Source organism: Harpia harpyja, chromosome 9, assembly GCF_026419915.1.
Source record: "Harpia harpyja isolate bHarHar1 chromosome 9, bHarHar1 primary haplotype, whole genome shotgun sequence".
In the NCBI taxonomy this organism is placed as follows: Eukaryota; Metazoa; Chordata; class Aves; order Accipitriformes; family Accipitridae; genus Harpia; species Harpia harpyja.
Genome location: NC_068948.1, coordinates 2276578 through 2290775, shown reverse-complemented (window position 1 = coordinate 2290775; position 14198 = coordinate 2276578). Strand labels below are relative to the sequence as shown.

At 56.2% G+C, this 14198-nt stretch overlaps 1 protein-coding gene across 1 annotated transcript in view; it reads left to right on the top strand.

Annotated features, from left to right (window-relative positions):
- Nucleotides 1-14198, top strand: part of ZNF469 (zinc finger protein 469) — a 52036-nt gene that overhangs the window by 5765 nt on the left and 32073 nt on the right. The window contains 1 exon segment of the mRNA XM_052795255.1: nt 12126-12309. The gene's annotated coding sequence lies outside the window, so the exon portion shown is untranslated.

Below are 14198 nucleotides of genomic sequence, written 5' to 3'. Positions count from 1 at the left end.
TCAAGTTAATTTTTCCCCAAACTGAGTCTGTTTTGCCCGTGACGGTAATTGGTGAGTGATCTCTCCTATCCTTATCTCGACCCACAAGCTCTTTGTTATATTTTCTCTCCCCTGTCCAGTTGAGAAGGAGGGGGAGTGATAGAACAGCTCTGGTGGGCACCTGGCATCCAGCCAGGGTCAACCCACCACACAGAGACATGGGGACAGACAAAAAGGCCTGAGGTCTGACCCTTTCTCGCCGTTCCCATGCTCGCAGTCGCTGGCATCACCCTCTCCACTGTGCAGCAGGATTCAGGAGCGTGCATTTTGCTTTGCGAGGACACACATCCCTCCTTCCTCCGGGGTCCTGCAAACGTAGGAACGAAATCCAGCAGGGAAGGACCAGTGCTTGTGCTGTCCCCTGTGTTTTCTTTTGGTTTTTAATCTGCTTTTTTTTTTTTTAGTCTTTGGTTTTAAACTTGTTTAACAGTCACCTGTTCCTGACCTGGCGGGCAGCGGGGTCGGGAGCGTGGCACATGAGTGCCAGGCGCTGGCAGGGCAGCAGGCAGATATTTGCACTGCGTTTTGGCCTCCTTGCAAGCCCGGCTTCCCCCGTGCCAACCCTTGCTGCCTGCCCACCCGCCTTCCAGGCAGCGCTCTGAAATCCGCCTGGCACCGACTCCTTCCCCTCTCGTGGCTTTGCCCTCCGGCAAGGTCTTTTCCATCCCTGCGTTACCCACCAGCTCTGCCCCGGTGCCCCCCATGCATGGGACAGGCTGCTGGAGCCCGCGGGAAGGAGCTGGGCACGGTCGAGTCCCCGGGTGCAATGCACGGTGAACTGCAGGACCCGAACCAGCTCGTGCATCGATAGAGATCTCCTTCGGAAGGCATGTGAAAAATGCAGCCGCGGGCGACCATCGGTGTCCCCTTCAAAAAAAAGAACCTGATCTATTTTTGGTTTGGATCTGCTGCTTTTTAATTAAGGGGAACCGCCTGCCCCCTCCCTGTGGCCGCACAGAGCTGCCCGGACAAACGGGGTGGCAGGAATTATTTAACGCCCCTTCCTGTCAAGCTGTCATGTTTAATTAGCACCCTCCCACCCCAGCCCAGGTTAAAACCAGGCTGCAATAACACTGGGTGCTGGCCCGGGGCTTCCCACTCAGCAGCACCTCCAAAATACCTCCCTGGGAGGGACGTGTAAGGGGACCCCCACGTCTCTCCGGGCGTTGCACTGTGCGTTAATGTTTCTTCTTAGCTGGACCGTGCCGTTGCAGTCGGGACTCCCCGGGTGAAGGCCTGGCTGCAGGCTCAGAGTTGGAGACCCTCGGTAGCCCTGTAAGGGGGAAAGGCTGCTCTGCAGTCCCGTACAGCCGCGGCGGGGTGATAAGCGAAAAGCAGCTTCGTGGCTCTGCCTGCCGCATCTGAAACCGCGCAGCCAAGAGATGCAAACTGCTCCTATAGACGTCTTCTGCCAGCCCGGAGGTGTTCGGGCAATGCTACCGGGTTCTTTTGGCACCGGCTGGCTGGTATTGCCTCTCTGGGCAGGTCTAGGATCTCCCCGGACTGGGCATCACCTGCCCCTGAAAGCACGGACCCTGAAAAGCCTGGGCTCTTCGGAGGAAGAGGAGGAGGAGGCAAGCTGGGAGCAGGGATGCACATGGGGGGTTCAGAGCAACCTCCCCTCCCACCCAGGACCCGTGGTGGCCGCTGCCAGGGGATCACCGTTGGCGTTGCCTTCAGCCGAGTCCCCTGCCCACCCCACCTAGCCTGGGGGAATGATCTTCAAACGCCAACGCTGGGCTGCAGAGGATGGGAAGGAACCCTGTGCTCTCCTGGTACTTATCAGCGGCCAGGAAACAAATTTTTCTAATTGACAGCAACCCACAGCATTTTACAGAGGTGAGAGAAGGCCGGCGGTCTATCGGGCGTGCTGTGAAACCGGAGCGGGACAACATCCAGCCCCGATGGATAGAGCGGAGCTGACCTGCCTTGGCCGGCTCCGGTCCAATAACTCGCTTGTGTTTGCATTTAATTACAAACGTAAAGAAGCCCTTTCTTTTCACAACAACAAAGCCTTGAACCACACTTCAAAGTTGGGTTTCTGGGACAGTTGCATACCTTTTAAAAATAGCCCTCTGAGCGGTGCCAAGTGCTAAATGGATTGCAGAGGGCAGGTCCCCCACGTGGGGCTTCAAACAGCCCAGGCAGCGCCGCTGCCTGCGACTGCTGCCTGCGACTGCTGCCGCTCCCCCGAGACCCTCCCAAAGAGGGTCCGTGCGTTGCATGAAGCTGCAGCTCTGCTTTTCCTTCTCTTGGGCTTTACTTCATGGGCATTGCAAATGGGGAGATGGCGAGGCTGAAGCTGCCAGGCAAAGCCCTTGAAGGGTGTTTGGGAACAGCGTGGAAGTACCCAGCTAAGCTGACGTCCTCCTGGCCTTAAGTGCCATTCGGGGGGCAGCGGTTTATCATCTGGGAAGTTATAACTGGAATATCCATGGCAGGGAAAAGGCTGGAGGGGAAACTGAGGCAGCGCTGGTTCAGATCCAGGTGTCCTCCCACCCCATCCCAGTCTCTGCTGGGACTCGTCTGGCTTCTGAGGAGTGTCCTGGCCCTTCAGCCCCACCTTGGTCCTGCTTGTGGTCAAGTGTCCTCAGAGCTGACGGTTTGGGGTCTTTTGACTCTAAAACAAGGAGTTTTGCTCCCCTGAGTGTTTTTCTAAGCGTCGACTGAGTTTATTTTCTCCCTTGCCTGTTGGCGACACAGAAATCATAATATACAGAGTGGGAAAGAGGAGGTCTGTAGCAAAGAGAGCCCAGTTCTCACGGCGATTAACTGAGATAAACACAAATCTACCCAGCAGCGCTGACATGCCCTGGCTCGGAGCATCCTCGTCCCTGCCCCGACCTCCCTCAGCAGCAGCACGGGCAGGACCCTTCCCGTGGGACCGCTGCTGCCAGGGATTTAGGCAGGGGCTGCCTCCCCGGAGCCAGCCCCGAGAGGGCAGGTTGTCCAAAGTCAAGGTGAAAGTTTTAAAGAGGGTGTTTCTTACCTCAAGGAAGCAGAAACCGTGTCTCTGAGGAGCCAGGACCTGGGGCCGGGAGATGAGGATTTGCTTCAAGCAAATTTGTTGCATTTTTCTGGGGTAGCATCTCTTTGCTTGCGATGCCTCATGGGCACGTGGGAGCCTGAAAGCTGTTGATGAAGATGAGGGAGTTCGACCTGTGCCGTGAAACAAGGCATCAGATCTCTTCCCCGTTCGGCTTTCCCAGAAGCAAAGTCAGGGTGGATGAGATCTGGTGAGATGTCAGCATCCCGCAGCATCCTCCGGTGCTTTGGGATCGGCGTGGCTGATGTCCCCAAGACCCACAGGACCACGCCAGCACCGTTCAGATGCTCCCACCGCGGGCTGTGTCCCTGATCGCCGTTCCCATCACCGCGGAGGGTGCTGCTCCTTTCCTCCGTGGAGAAATGCTGCCTGGGCTGGGGCTCTTCCATAAAGCCCCGCAAACCCAGCAGAAGCAAACTGCTACCTACTGGAGATGAAACCCGGCTCCCAGGGCAAAGGAGACTGCATGTAACTCCGGGAAAAGCTATTCGTGTCGGAAGCGTGCTTTTCTTGGACTGCTCCGCTGTATTTATGCAGGCTGGTATGTGGGGAGTAATTAGAACCTCATCCCAAGTACTTGACGAGCATGTTTTCCATTCTAGATGTTGACAGGTCAGGCTATCCGGCCATCCCTCTGTGCCTAAAAATGTTGACATTTTATCTTTGCTGAAACCAAAACAAGGTCCCAGGAAGTTCTTGGACCGGAGACAGCGATGCTGCTTATTGACAGCCTGCCCGTCACACGCGTGGTGCTTCACACGCATGTGAAAACGCCGGGCTCCCTGGGCCCACACCTAACCCCGCCGGGGTGATGGCAATGGGGGGGAATGGGAGAAGCCGGTGCAGGCATCCATGCGGAGGGGCTGGGGCTGTCACGGCTGCCGAGGGGCATGGGAAAAGGATGCTGAATGGAGCAGAGCGAGCAGGGCTGGGAGGCGTGTGCCTGGATGAGGCTGGATGGGTGCAAGGGCAAGCTGCTCCCATCCAGAGTGGGGATTTGGGCACCTCGGAGCAGCCGCTGGAGAGTCTGTGCTGCTGCAAGACTGGAAACAGGGAGAGGTGGGTGCTTCAAACCTCCAGACCGTGGGTTTCACTAAAAACCTGGTGTCTAACCTGGCAGGAGAGAGACGTGAGGATGCCGAGGATGCACTCGCTCTTATCTCTCTAAAAGACCTTGTAAAACCTGCAGGAAATACCCAGGAGGCAGCTTGGGCTGGCAAAGCTTACGAAGCTGTTGGAGGAGGTTTCGGGGAGTTCACACAGCCCTGAGCGGCCGAACTAAACCAACCTCATTTCAGGGGATTCGTGAGATGAAAGGGGAGCCCGTCGGGAACCATCCCCTCTGCCCTTGCCCGCCACGGTCCCAGCGTCCCAGCCCACACCTCGGATCTCCCTTTCCACCCTTCCGAAGCTGGAAAAGCCCCTGGAGGACACACCAGAAGGGCTGGCTTAATTGCCTGGTGTGCGTTGCCTGTTCTTCAGCAAACGGATTAATAACAGGGAGGGGAAGGAGCACGCTGGGGTGGGAGCACCCTCAAACCCTGCCTGTGCATCCCGGCAACCTGGGGGACGGGATGCTGGAGGGAGGGGATGGGCTGGAAGGAGCTGGACTGGCTGCAGGCGAGACCGACAGCCGTGGCATCGCTCCCATCCCGCCGATCCCCACGTTTCGCAGCAGCCCTGCTCCCGTTTTGGGTCATGGCTCGCTGCCGGAGCATCGTGTCGGGGAAGGAGGATTATTTTCCTTCTCCACGTTTGCCTTCCATGCAAACCAGCCCTACCGTGTAATGTTTCTCATTTCCTCTATACATTAATGAAGGCTCGAAGTGAAAAGCTGCACACTTAGGCTGACCTAACCCCGAGCTAAGCCGACAGCCGGAGGCACACAATGAGCCGGCTGTTTGGACCTGGCTGGCACCGGCTCCTTGTCTGCTCCCAACACAATGGTGTTTTCCTTGGCCGGCGTTCAGAGGCACGGGAGGGAGACGGTGACAGGGAGGATTCCCACAGTCCCCCCGGCGAAAGCGCCCAACACCGTGGCATCGTGCCTCCGGGACGTGCCACGGAGCCGAGCCCATCCTTGGTGGTGTGACCCTGCGGTGCTGGCTCTCTCCGAAGGGTGCAGGGAGCGGGGTGAGATGGGCAGCGCAGCCGAGCATGGCATGAGATGCTACGGGCGGAGGAACCAGCACCAGTATCTGTGTGTGCAGGGTCTCTGTTTCATCCATCCCATTGGCATCCTCTTGGAAATTTAAAAAAAAAACAAACTAAATTTAGTGGTGGAGCATTGCTCTTGAAATGGAAAATTTGGGCTTTTTTTGTCCACCTTCTCAGCTGACACTAATCACGGACTAGCTCTGGCGGCTCACACCTGCATTTTGGGGTAATAAACCCTTTTTCCATAATATTCTCCCCGCAGCTTTAGCAAGTGGTGTGCTTCCCAATAGCATTTCCACTAAGACCAGTGTTCTATTTCATATAAAGTCCTTCTGAACACGTTTCAGTGGCCTCTTCTCCCTCCGGACCAAGGAAGCATTTCATTGCCATTTATCGTGCCACGGTGGAGGAGACTGGCCGGCAGCAGGGCAGCGCAGTGGGTGCATGTACAGCGCCTGGCAGATCTTGTACATGTTGCTTTTCCATCAGCTCAGCACACGATGGGGGCACAGGCATAACAAGAGGCAGCAACCCATCATGGCCTTGCAGAGCTCACACCGCATTGCGCATCTGGTGTATTATTTATAGAAATTCAAGCCCTATTTCACCTGCACGCACTGCAGCTGGCGAATCTCCTCCCAGGGAGGTAAAGTTTTTAATGAAAACCTGCTCTAGCTATCACTGTGAGCGTTGGGGTTAAGCACTGGCTTTTCGTTGCCTTGATACCCGCTCAGGGCGAGAGCAGGTGAGCTGCGATCCCGACCTCGTGTTCCCCGGCTGGTCCAGCAGCGATGCTGCATGCCGATGCTGCATGCCGGGGAGCGATGCCAGGTCCCTGCCCGACGCTGCGCAAGAGGCACTGCTTCTCGCCCCGATGCTTCATCACCCTCCGGCTGGAAGTCCGAAACCCCTTTCCTGCCAGCCTCCACCTGCCTCCGCCTCAACTGCAAGCAAGGAATTGCAAGCAAGGCAAATTGCGAGCAAGGAATTGCAAGCAAGGCAATTGCGAGCAAGGAATTGCAATTAAGGCAATTGCAAGCAAGGAATTATGAGCGAGGAATTGCAAGCAAGGCAAATTGCAAGCGAGGAATTGCGAGCAAGGCAAATTGTGAGCAAGGAATTGCAACCAAGGCAAATTGCAACCAAGGCAAGTCGCAAGCAAGGAATCGCAACCAAGGCAACTGCAAGCAACAATTGCGAGCAAGGTGGGTGTTTCCCAGAGCATCCTGGTGGGATCCCTTTCTTCAGCTCGCTGCTTTTCACTCTTCAGGATTATTTTTTTTAATTTGGAAGCAGCGTAAAGCAGTGCTGCAGGTGCCTGCAGATGCTATCCAGGTTGGCGCAGCAGTAACCCACAGCAAATCTCCAACAGTGAAGCACCCAGGTTGCACATGAGCCGGAGCAATGAGCCCAGGGCTTGTCACGGTGCTCCCATGGGAGCAGGGCGCAATGCTGCCGAGAGCTTAGGGTTAAGCTTTAAGGCCAGTATTAGTGCAAAAAATACGAGAATCTGGTTCTATATACCATCCCGGACAGAAGGTACCTGGTGGCAGAGGCTCTCCCATCGCACACGCTGCGGCATCGCTGGTTCTGCTGCCGAAGCTGCAAGCTGAGCAATTCAAGCAGGAAGGTTTTGAGTAGCGGGGATAATTAATTTTGGAAGAGATTACGAAAGCTGTGGTGAATTCTCTGTCACTTCAAGAGCCCAAAGCAGACTCTGGACGCTGGTGTAAAATATCTGCTTTCATTCAACCGCAAGCTCTCGGGGCGAGGCCAGAATCCCTCGGTGAGACTTTTCTGGCCAGCACTGTGCTGGAAACCAGTGACTGGCTGATCAGAGGGAAGAGTAGTAATCTTAATTTATCACATACTTTTCATCCCAAAGCACTTCCACAGTCCGAGCGATCTTCGCTGCCAACTGTTTGCAGCAATCCTTTCAACTACCCGAGCTGAAATGTTTCCTGGGCTGTGACGGCAGCGAGGGCTGTCGGGAGGCAGAGGCAGGTTGCTCTGAAAAATCTCTTTTTCCAGTAGAGAGAAATCCTTCCAGAGAGATGCACAAGCTGGACAGACGGAGCTCCCCGGATGGGAATGTCGGCTGGGGAGAGTTTCACAACCCCGAGTTCATGGCAAGGTCCTTGGGACGACTACAGGGCTCGCACGGCATGGATCCGGTCTGCATCCCAACGGATTTTGCAATATAACATCCCTCCCACAGCTGTCAGGGTGTTGCTGCCGGCAGCTCTGGCTTGCAGGAGGAGCGAGCCGGGAAATTTTGTGGCATCAAAGGCCATCACGCTTTGCACGAGCAGCCCCGAGATGGTGGCACCAGCCATGCGAGGGCTTGGCTTGCAGAGAGTATTTCAATGCAGCCCTGCATCCCGGCCGGGATGGCTTCTCGGTGGGGCTGGATAAACCCTTGAGGCCAGGAACGGCACATCTGAGCATTACTCAGCATTGGAAATTGAGGTCTTAGCCCTGTTTGCCCGTGACAGGTCTAAACTGGAATTTTCTCTCCGCAGCTCCGGGGTTAAATGGGAGCTGCACACCCCGATGCGTGCTGCAGATGTGGGAGATGCGCACCCCAATGCGTGCTGCAGATGGGGGAGATGCGCACCCCGATGGTACGGTCTTCTGGCCGGGCAGGCTGGAGATCATCTCCGTGCTGCTTCTCCCAGCCCCAGTCCCACCTCGCCATGGCCTCGGCCATATCCAGCACCAGCCTCCTGACTTTGCAGCTTTCGAAGCGATTCCCTGGGCAGCCGCCCCCCGCTTCCTTCCAGGCCTCGCCAGGGACTTACATGAAAAGGTCATTTATAAAACCTGACGTTTTATTTCATTGCAAATGCCCCGGCGAGGGCCAGGCTTGAACTCCGCTTTTATTCCACATGGCTCCTATTTATTTCTCGGATGGATTAGTAAATCACAGCTGTCACTAAACATTAGCCCGGCTGTTTCATCAGCTCTCCCTCTGCAAGCTGACAGTTCATTAGAGCGCGGTACCCGTCAGGATGCTGCCACCGCCTCGCCCTCTGAGCAAGGCTTTTCTTCCAGGCTCGGCCGTGCCCCGCGCCATCCCAACCAGCTGTATAAATGCAAGCAGCGATGAGTTAAAACTAACAAAAATAAAAGGCTTCCCAGGTAACAGCTCCTTATCCAGTTATCATTTCTGGAAAAGCTAATGGAAAGCGTGAGTAACGCGAAAGGGGATGATTATCGGCATTTTTCAGGCTCCGTGGCACGGGGCGGCGGGAGGGCTGGTGCAATTTGGTGTTTGTGCGTTGGGGGGGCTGCACGGTAGCCCCCTTTGAAAGGTTTCGTGCCCTCTCTCAATTCCTAAGTAAACCTCTCGTCCCCCTGTCAGCTTTGATTTGTAACCGTACTCGTGGCATCTGGTTTTCATATGAAGGGTGGAATACAGGGGATGCTGTCTGCTCGCTTCTGCCCAGAGCTATTCATCTGGGGCCGGCTCGCCAAAAAAAAAAAAAAAAAACCAAACCCGTTCCTGAAAGGCACTAATCATTGCGGAGGTGGAGAGCAGAGAAAGGATCTGCTGTCCCTGCGTGCTGTGGGATGCAAAATGAGGGGCAGGAGGGCGAGGAGGAGCTCTAGCCCACCCGGGTCCGGGCTCTGCTGCAGCCCCTGCCTGCGCTCGGGACGGGGATCTGGCAAATGCATCCCAGAATGTTAGGGCAGAGGAAAGGATGGGTTTGCAGGAGGGATTTCAGCAATGATTGATGGTATGCGCGCATGGCACGTGCTTTCGTGGTATATCTGCCCCCCGGATTTGTCCTCGGTACCCTTTCTCCATGCTCTTGGCAGCGTCGGGTGGCAGAGGGTGGCTCTGAGCATCCCAAACACCTCCGGAGTTGCACATGGTTGCTGGTGCCAGGGGGTCTGCTCCATCCAGCTGGTGCAAAGCCCACCCGCACGGCACAGGGCTCGGGGCGTTCGCAGGCTTTTGCAGGGTCTTTGGGGTTTTGCTGGGGGGGTGAAATGGGATTGTTTCTAGGTGGTGTGGTCAGAGCCGGCTTTATGAAACGGGTGGTCTGTTTTTACCCTGACTCTCAGCGATGGCATTTGCAAAGTCGGGAGGAAAACCTCTGCCCATAGTCAACTCAGGGCACCAGCACTGCCCGTGGCTTCTTCTTGTGTTGGTTGACTTTGACTTTTTATTGCACGTGGCCATTTTGCTGATGTTTCTTGGGGCTTTGAGATTCCCAGTGGGCCGAGACAGTCACTGTCCTGCAAAATTCATTCGGAAATGCCAGGCTGGCCACGTGAGAACTACAGAGGAGGCAACACCATGCCCCTTTCTCTCAGCAGCCACGCAGGACCAAGTGCTTTCGGAGGAGCCGTGGGCAGAGTTCCCATGCTGCGTTGTCCTGCAGGGCTAGCGCCGGGCGAGCAGGGACAAGGACATCCCGGGGTGACAGCTTGTTCTCCATCCGCATGTGGCGATGGCTTTCGGGCATCCCCCAGCCCGGAGAGCCCAGCCTCGTGCGGTGCCCTGGGTGAGAAACTCCCAGCTGGGTGAGGTTTGCTCGCTCTCACCTTATTATCGGAGCTGGAGGATGAGATGAGGCTGTTCTCCGGGGTGGCTTCCAGCAAAGTCCAGATCCCAGCGCTGGCATACCAGAGCGCTGATATCAAACCCAGCAGGGACCGGCCAACTGGGAACACTTAAAAGCAGGGAGGATTGCAAAGCCCACGGCCGTGCCTGTAGCTGGCACGGAAGCAGCCTTAAAAAGAGGAATATCTGCCTCCAGCTGCTGAGAGGCACCAAGGGGCATGGGATGCTCCCAAACCCCAGACCTGCCAGGGACGTCCCGTGCTGGGTCGTGGGTCCCCGTGCATGGCTGAATGCCCCTCTGTCCCCAGCTGCCTGCTCCATCCCAGGCTGTCCTTGCAGCCTTCCCCTTCACTCCTGTCCCTTTTGGGATGGGAGAAACCAGGAGCCACATCCCCGCACAAGCCTGAGCTGGATGTACCCTGATGTGCAAGACTGGGTTCAAACAGCACCGGAGAACTGCTGCCACCCCTTCCCTCTGCTAGCAAACCACTTTCAAACCCTGTAAAGCCGTTAGAGAAGCACGCTTCAGCATCGTCTATAATTTTAACACGATGGTCTAATTTTCCTAAACCAGCAGCTGATTTTCAGCAGCGAGGAATGCTCTAGAGGAAGCGATTTTATTTTTCCTTCCCTTGCTGGACTTCCTAGGACGCAGCCTTTGATCCAGAATCCTGATGTTATCAAGTAGGAAGCTGCAGCTCTTTGAAGTGGGCTTCACATCACGCTTTAAACTTCTGGGGATTTTAAACCTTCAGCACTGGGTGCAGGTTTGGTACGGATCACCCCGACTTCAGATCCGAGGACTGTGGCCACCGAGGGATGTCCGAGGGCTCAGCTGGGACCACTCGCACCCTGGGCTGGGAGCTTGTAGAAGAAACGAGAACATAGCTCGCAGCTGCCTGGTGAGATTTAATGCTCAGGGAGCCCAGGACTGTGGCCTGGGTAAGATTTGGGTGCTCTGCTGCTGGTTTGAACATCTGGCCTCGCCGCTGTGACCTGGGGCGGTGGAAATGGGTCATGTCCTGATTCCAGAGGAGCTGCATGGGATGATGTTTTCAGGGTTGCGCTCGTCTGGGTTATTGTAAAACCCCTTTCTGCTTTGCTCCCGCAGCTGCCTTCCCAAAATTTCACCCCAAAAAGGCACCCTTACATCTTGTTTCAGAGGTGCTGTGGATCCAGCTGGAAGCAACAGCACGAAGCTTTCCCAAAGCAGCAGCAAATGACTCCGGGATGGGAGCAGCCTCGAGCAGCCGGCGCTGGGAGCTCTGCTCACCTGTAGTGGATTAACAGGGACGTGGATGGGCTCGTTTGGGTTTGCAAACGAGTCCCACGGTGCTAACGAGCAGCGTCCATGAGCCGTGGGTCATGCGGCCACCTCCCAGGACGTGGGGATGAATCAAGCTTGATTCGTGCAATGCCTTAAGCTGGGCTTAAAGTATAACTGTTACTGCTTGTTTATTCACTTATATTTTTTGACGGTCCAGGGCATGTCGTTCTGGGGTGCTGCACAGGCACAGAGCAGGACAGGGGTCTCTGTCCCCCAGAACAACCTGAATATTCGCTGAAATGATGCAGGTTTGGAGAGCAGGGACGAGGGATTTGAAGGTGTTTGCAAGCAGCTCTTCCCCCAGCATGGGGCGAGGAGGGTGCTGGGTGTTGGGCTGCGGGCAGGTCTCCCGAAGTGTGGCCAGAGAGCCCGTGCCAGCCTGGTGAGCATCCCTGGGGGAGGTGATGGGCTGGAGAGGAGGACTCGGACATGAAGTCTGGTACAGGCAGCGGCAGAGACAGCGGTGGCCCCCGTGGATCTGTCTTGAGCCTTTTTGTCCTCATTCCTCATCACTCAATTAAAAAAGCAGGATTAAAAAAATAGAGCTAAGAGCAGGGAGAAGGGGGCCTGCATCCCTCGGCACGCGGCACCTCTCGGGTTTTGGCAGCACCGGCAGCGAGGAGGGCAGACTGCAGGCAGAAGGGACGGCAGCACGCGTGGGTGCTCGCTTTCCCCTTGCCGTCCCCTCAGGGGTGCTGGCTTCGGCAGGGGCAGCACCGTGGAGCTTTGGTGGGACCCCCCCCCCCCGCGAATCCTGCCGCAGCATCCCCCTCCCAGCCGGGCTGGGGGGCTCTTCCAAAATCCCTGCACTGGCTTTCCAGAACAGCTTCTCCATCAGAGCTTCTTCCAAAAGAGCTCCCGTACTTTGGACTCGATACGCCGGGGTGGCAGGATGATGTCCCTGCAGCGGTGGCTTGGAGCCCATCTCCAGCATCCCCGTGCAGTCGTTCCCTGCTGAGCCGGGTTGCTCCCTTCTCCCGCAGATCCAGCACCCGGTAAGCAGCCTGCCGCCTTCGAGTGGCACGGGACAAGCACGAGCACAGGAGAATCTGCCTGGGACAAGCGGGAATGGCCTCTCCAGCTCTTGGGATTTGCCACGCCGGGGAGCTCCGCACGTCCGGAGCTCGAGAGGAGCCCGAGTAGGACAGAGGAGTCCTCAGGTGCCAGGTAGGTGATGGGGACGCGGCCACCCTTTTTGTGCAGGAGACACAAAACGGGTGCCCGGAGCATGCCCACGGCTCGGCGCCAGCTCCAGGTGCTGATGGAGGATGCGCACAGCCTTGGGGTGAGGTGCTTGGGGCCGTCATGCCGTAGCAGCCGTTCGTTTGCTTCCCATCAGCCCCATCAAGGGACACAGTAACGAGGAGCTCCGAGGAGAGGTGGCCGAGCAGCGGGCTCTGCCCTAATTGATGTCCTGGTGAAGGAAGGGTCCGCGCCGAAGGATCAACCCAACACCCGCCGCCCACCGCTTCGTGCCAAGGTTGATCTCCCGTGCCGAGGGTCGGTGATCCCGGTGCCACTGCCTCGCTCGCTGGGAAAATTCCCTCTGGTTTCCTGATGGTGTAAGGATGCTGGACATGCGCATGAGCCCACGCCGCTTATTCTTGCTTCTTAGCACCAAATCTAAAGCCTTGTGCGGTTTTTCAGGCCAGAAAAATCATCATTTTTCTCCCTCTCACAACCAGCGTCCTCGGCTTCGCAGCAAAGTCTGGGGCTGAACTTTTGTCCTGCAGACAGAGATGGCTTTAATTGTGTCCCCATAAAGCAGCTCAAGCTCTTCCCTTGAGGAAGGTTCACAAGGAAGATGGAAAATAGGCCCTTAATGCCCTAAGAATTTTCCTCTCTTCCCCCACCCCATCTTCCCTTCCATCAACTTTTAAGCTCTTCCAAAAACTGCAGCCCTCTGCTTCTATACATTGATGGCAGGACAGGGATGCTGCAGCTTTGCCAGCAGCACAGGATTTCCATTGAGTTATAAGTGGAAGCAAATGGTTTAAAAGGAAATTAAATTTACAGCTCTATAAAAAAATGCATTTTATTGCTTTGCCTGTCGTTCGGTAAAGGCAGGGAGATAAAGGAATGCTTTGCATTTGTCTCTTGCCTTGGAGGCCGGAGGCAAAGAGGAGCAAACCCACCAATCACGCAATGGCCGGGCGGCCGGATTCGGCCCCAGCTCCATGCAAGTCAGTGGCAAAATCCCGGGAGAGGGATGCTTGGAGGTGATGCTCGCGGGGGGCTGTGAAGCAGCATGCTTCGTGCTCTTAAATGTTGGCTGGACAAGGCCCCGAGTTTGGCTTGGAGGGCACTTTCTGCCCTAAGAGATTGAACCGGATTCTTCCTGAAATCCCAGCTAATCGTGACACTTTGCAAACATGCGCAACACCTAAGGGTTTATTTATGGGGAAACGTATAGCTCCTCTCTACGGTTTATTAAGTAATCTCTTTCCCGTGTCGTTACAGCACTGAGTGGGGAGCTTAGAATAAATGGCAATAGAATAGCTGCACTGGACATCTGCTAAAGCCAGCGCAGTAAATTCTTCAACAGAAACTGAAGGGAGAGGAGGGATCGGTGCCTTCATGTTAAAAGCAGGGTGACACAGGGCTGGCCAAGGAGCCGGCTGAGCCGGCGGGCACACGCCGGCTTGGCCACCGGACCCGTCTGTGCCGGCATCGTGCCGTGTCCGACTGAGCCGGGAAGATGCTGCGGGGAAGGGGAAGGCGAAGGCCAGTGGCTCGTTCGTGCAGAAAGCTCAGCACGGCACCCAGTGCAAATCCCCTGGGATTATAGGAGCATCCCTGTCTTGGATGCGGACGGGTGTAGGAAGAGCGATCGGTGGCTTGGCTGGACTCGGTTTGCACAGCATGGCACCGGCAGCCGCAGCTTTGGGGTTGCACATCGCCGTCATCCCAGGAACGGTCCTTCCCGGGGCTCCCAGATATAATGGGACCCACCAGGAGCTGCTGGGGTCACATCTTTCCCCATTGCCACCTCGCTCGGGGTCCCAGCACAGGTTGGGGATGCTCTGGCTGCGCCCAGCAAGCCCGTGTGAGGTGGG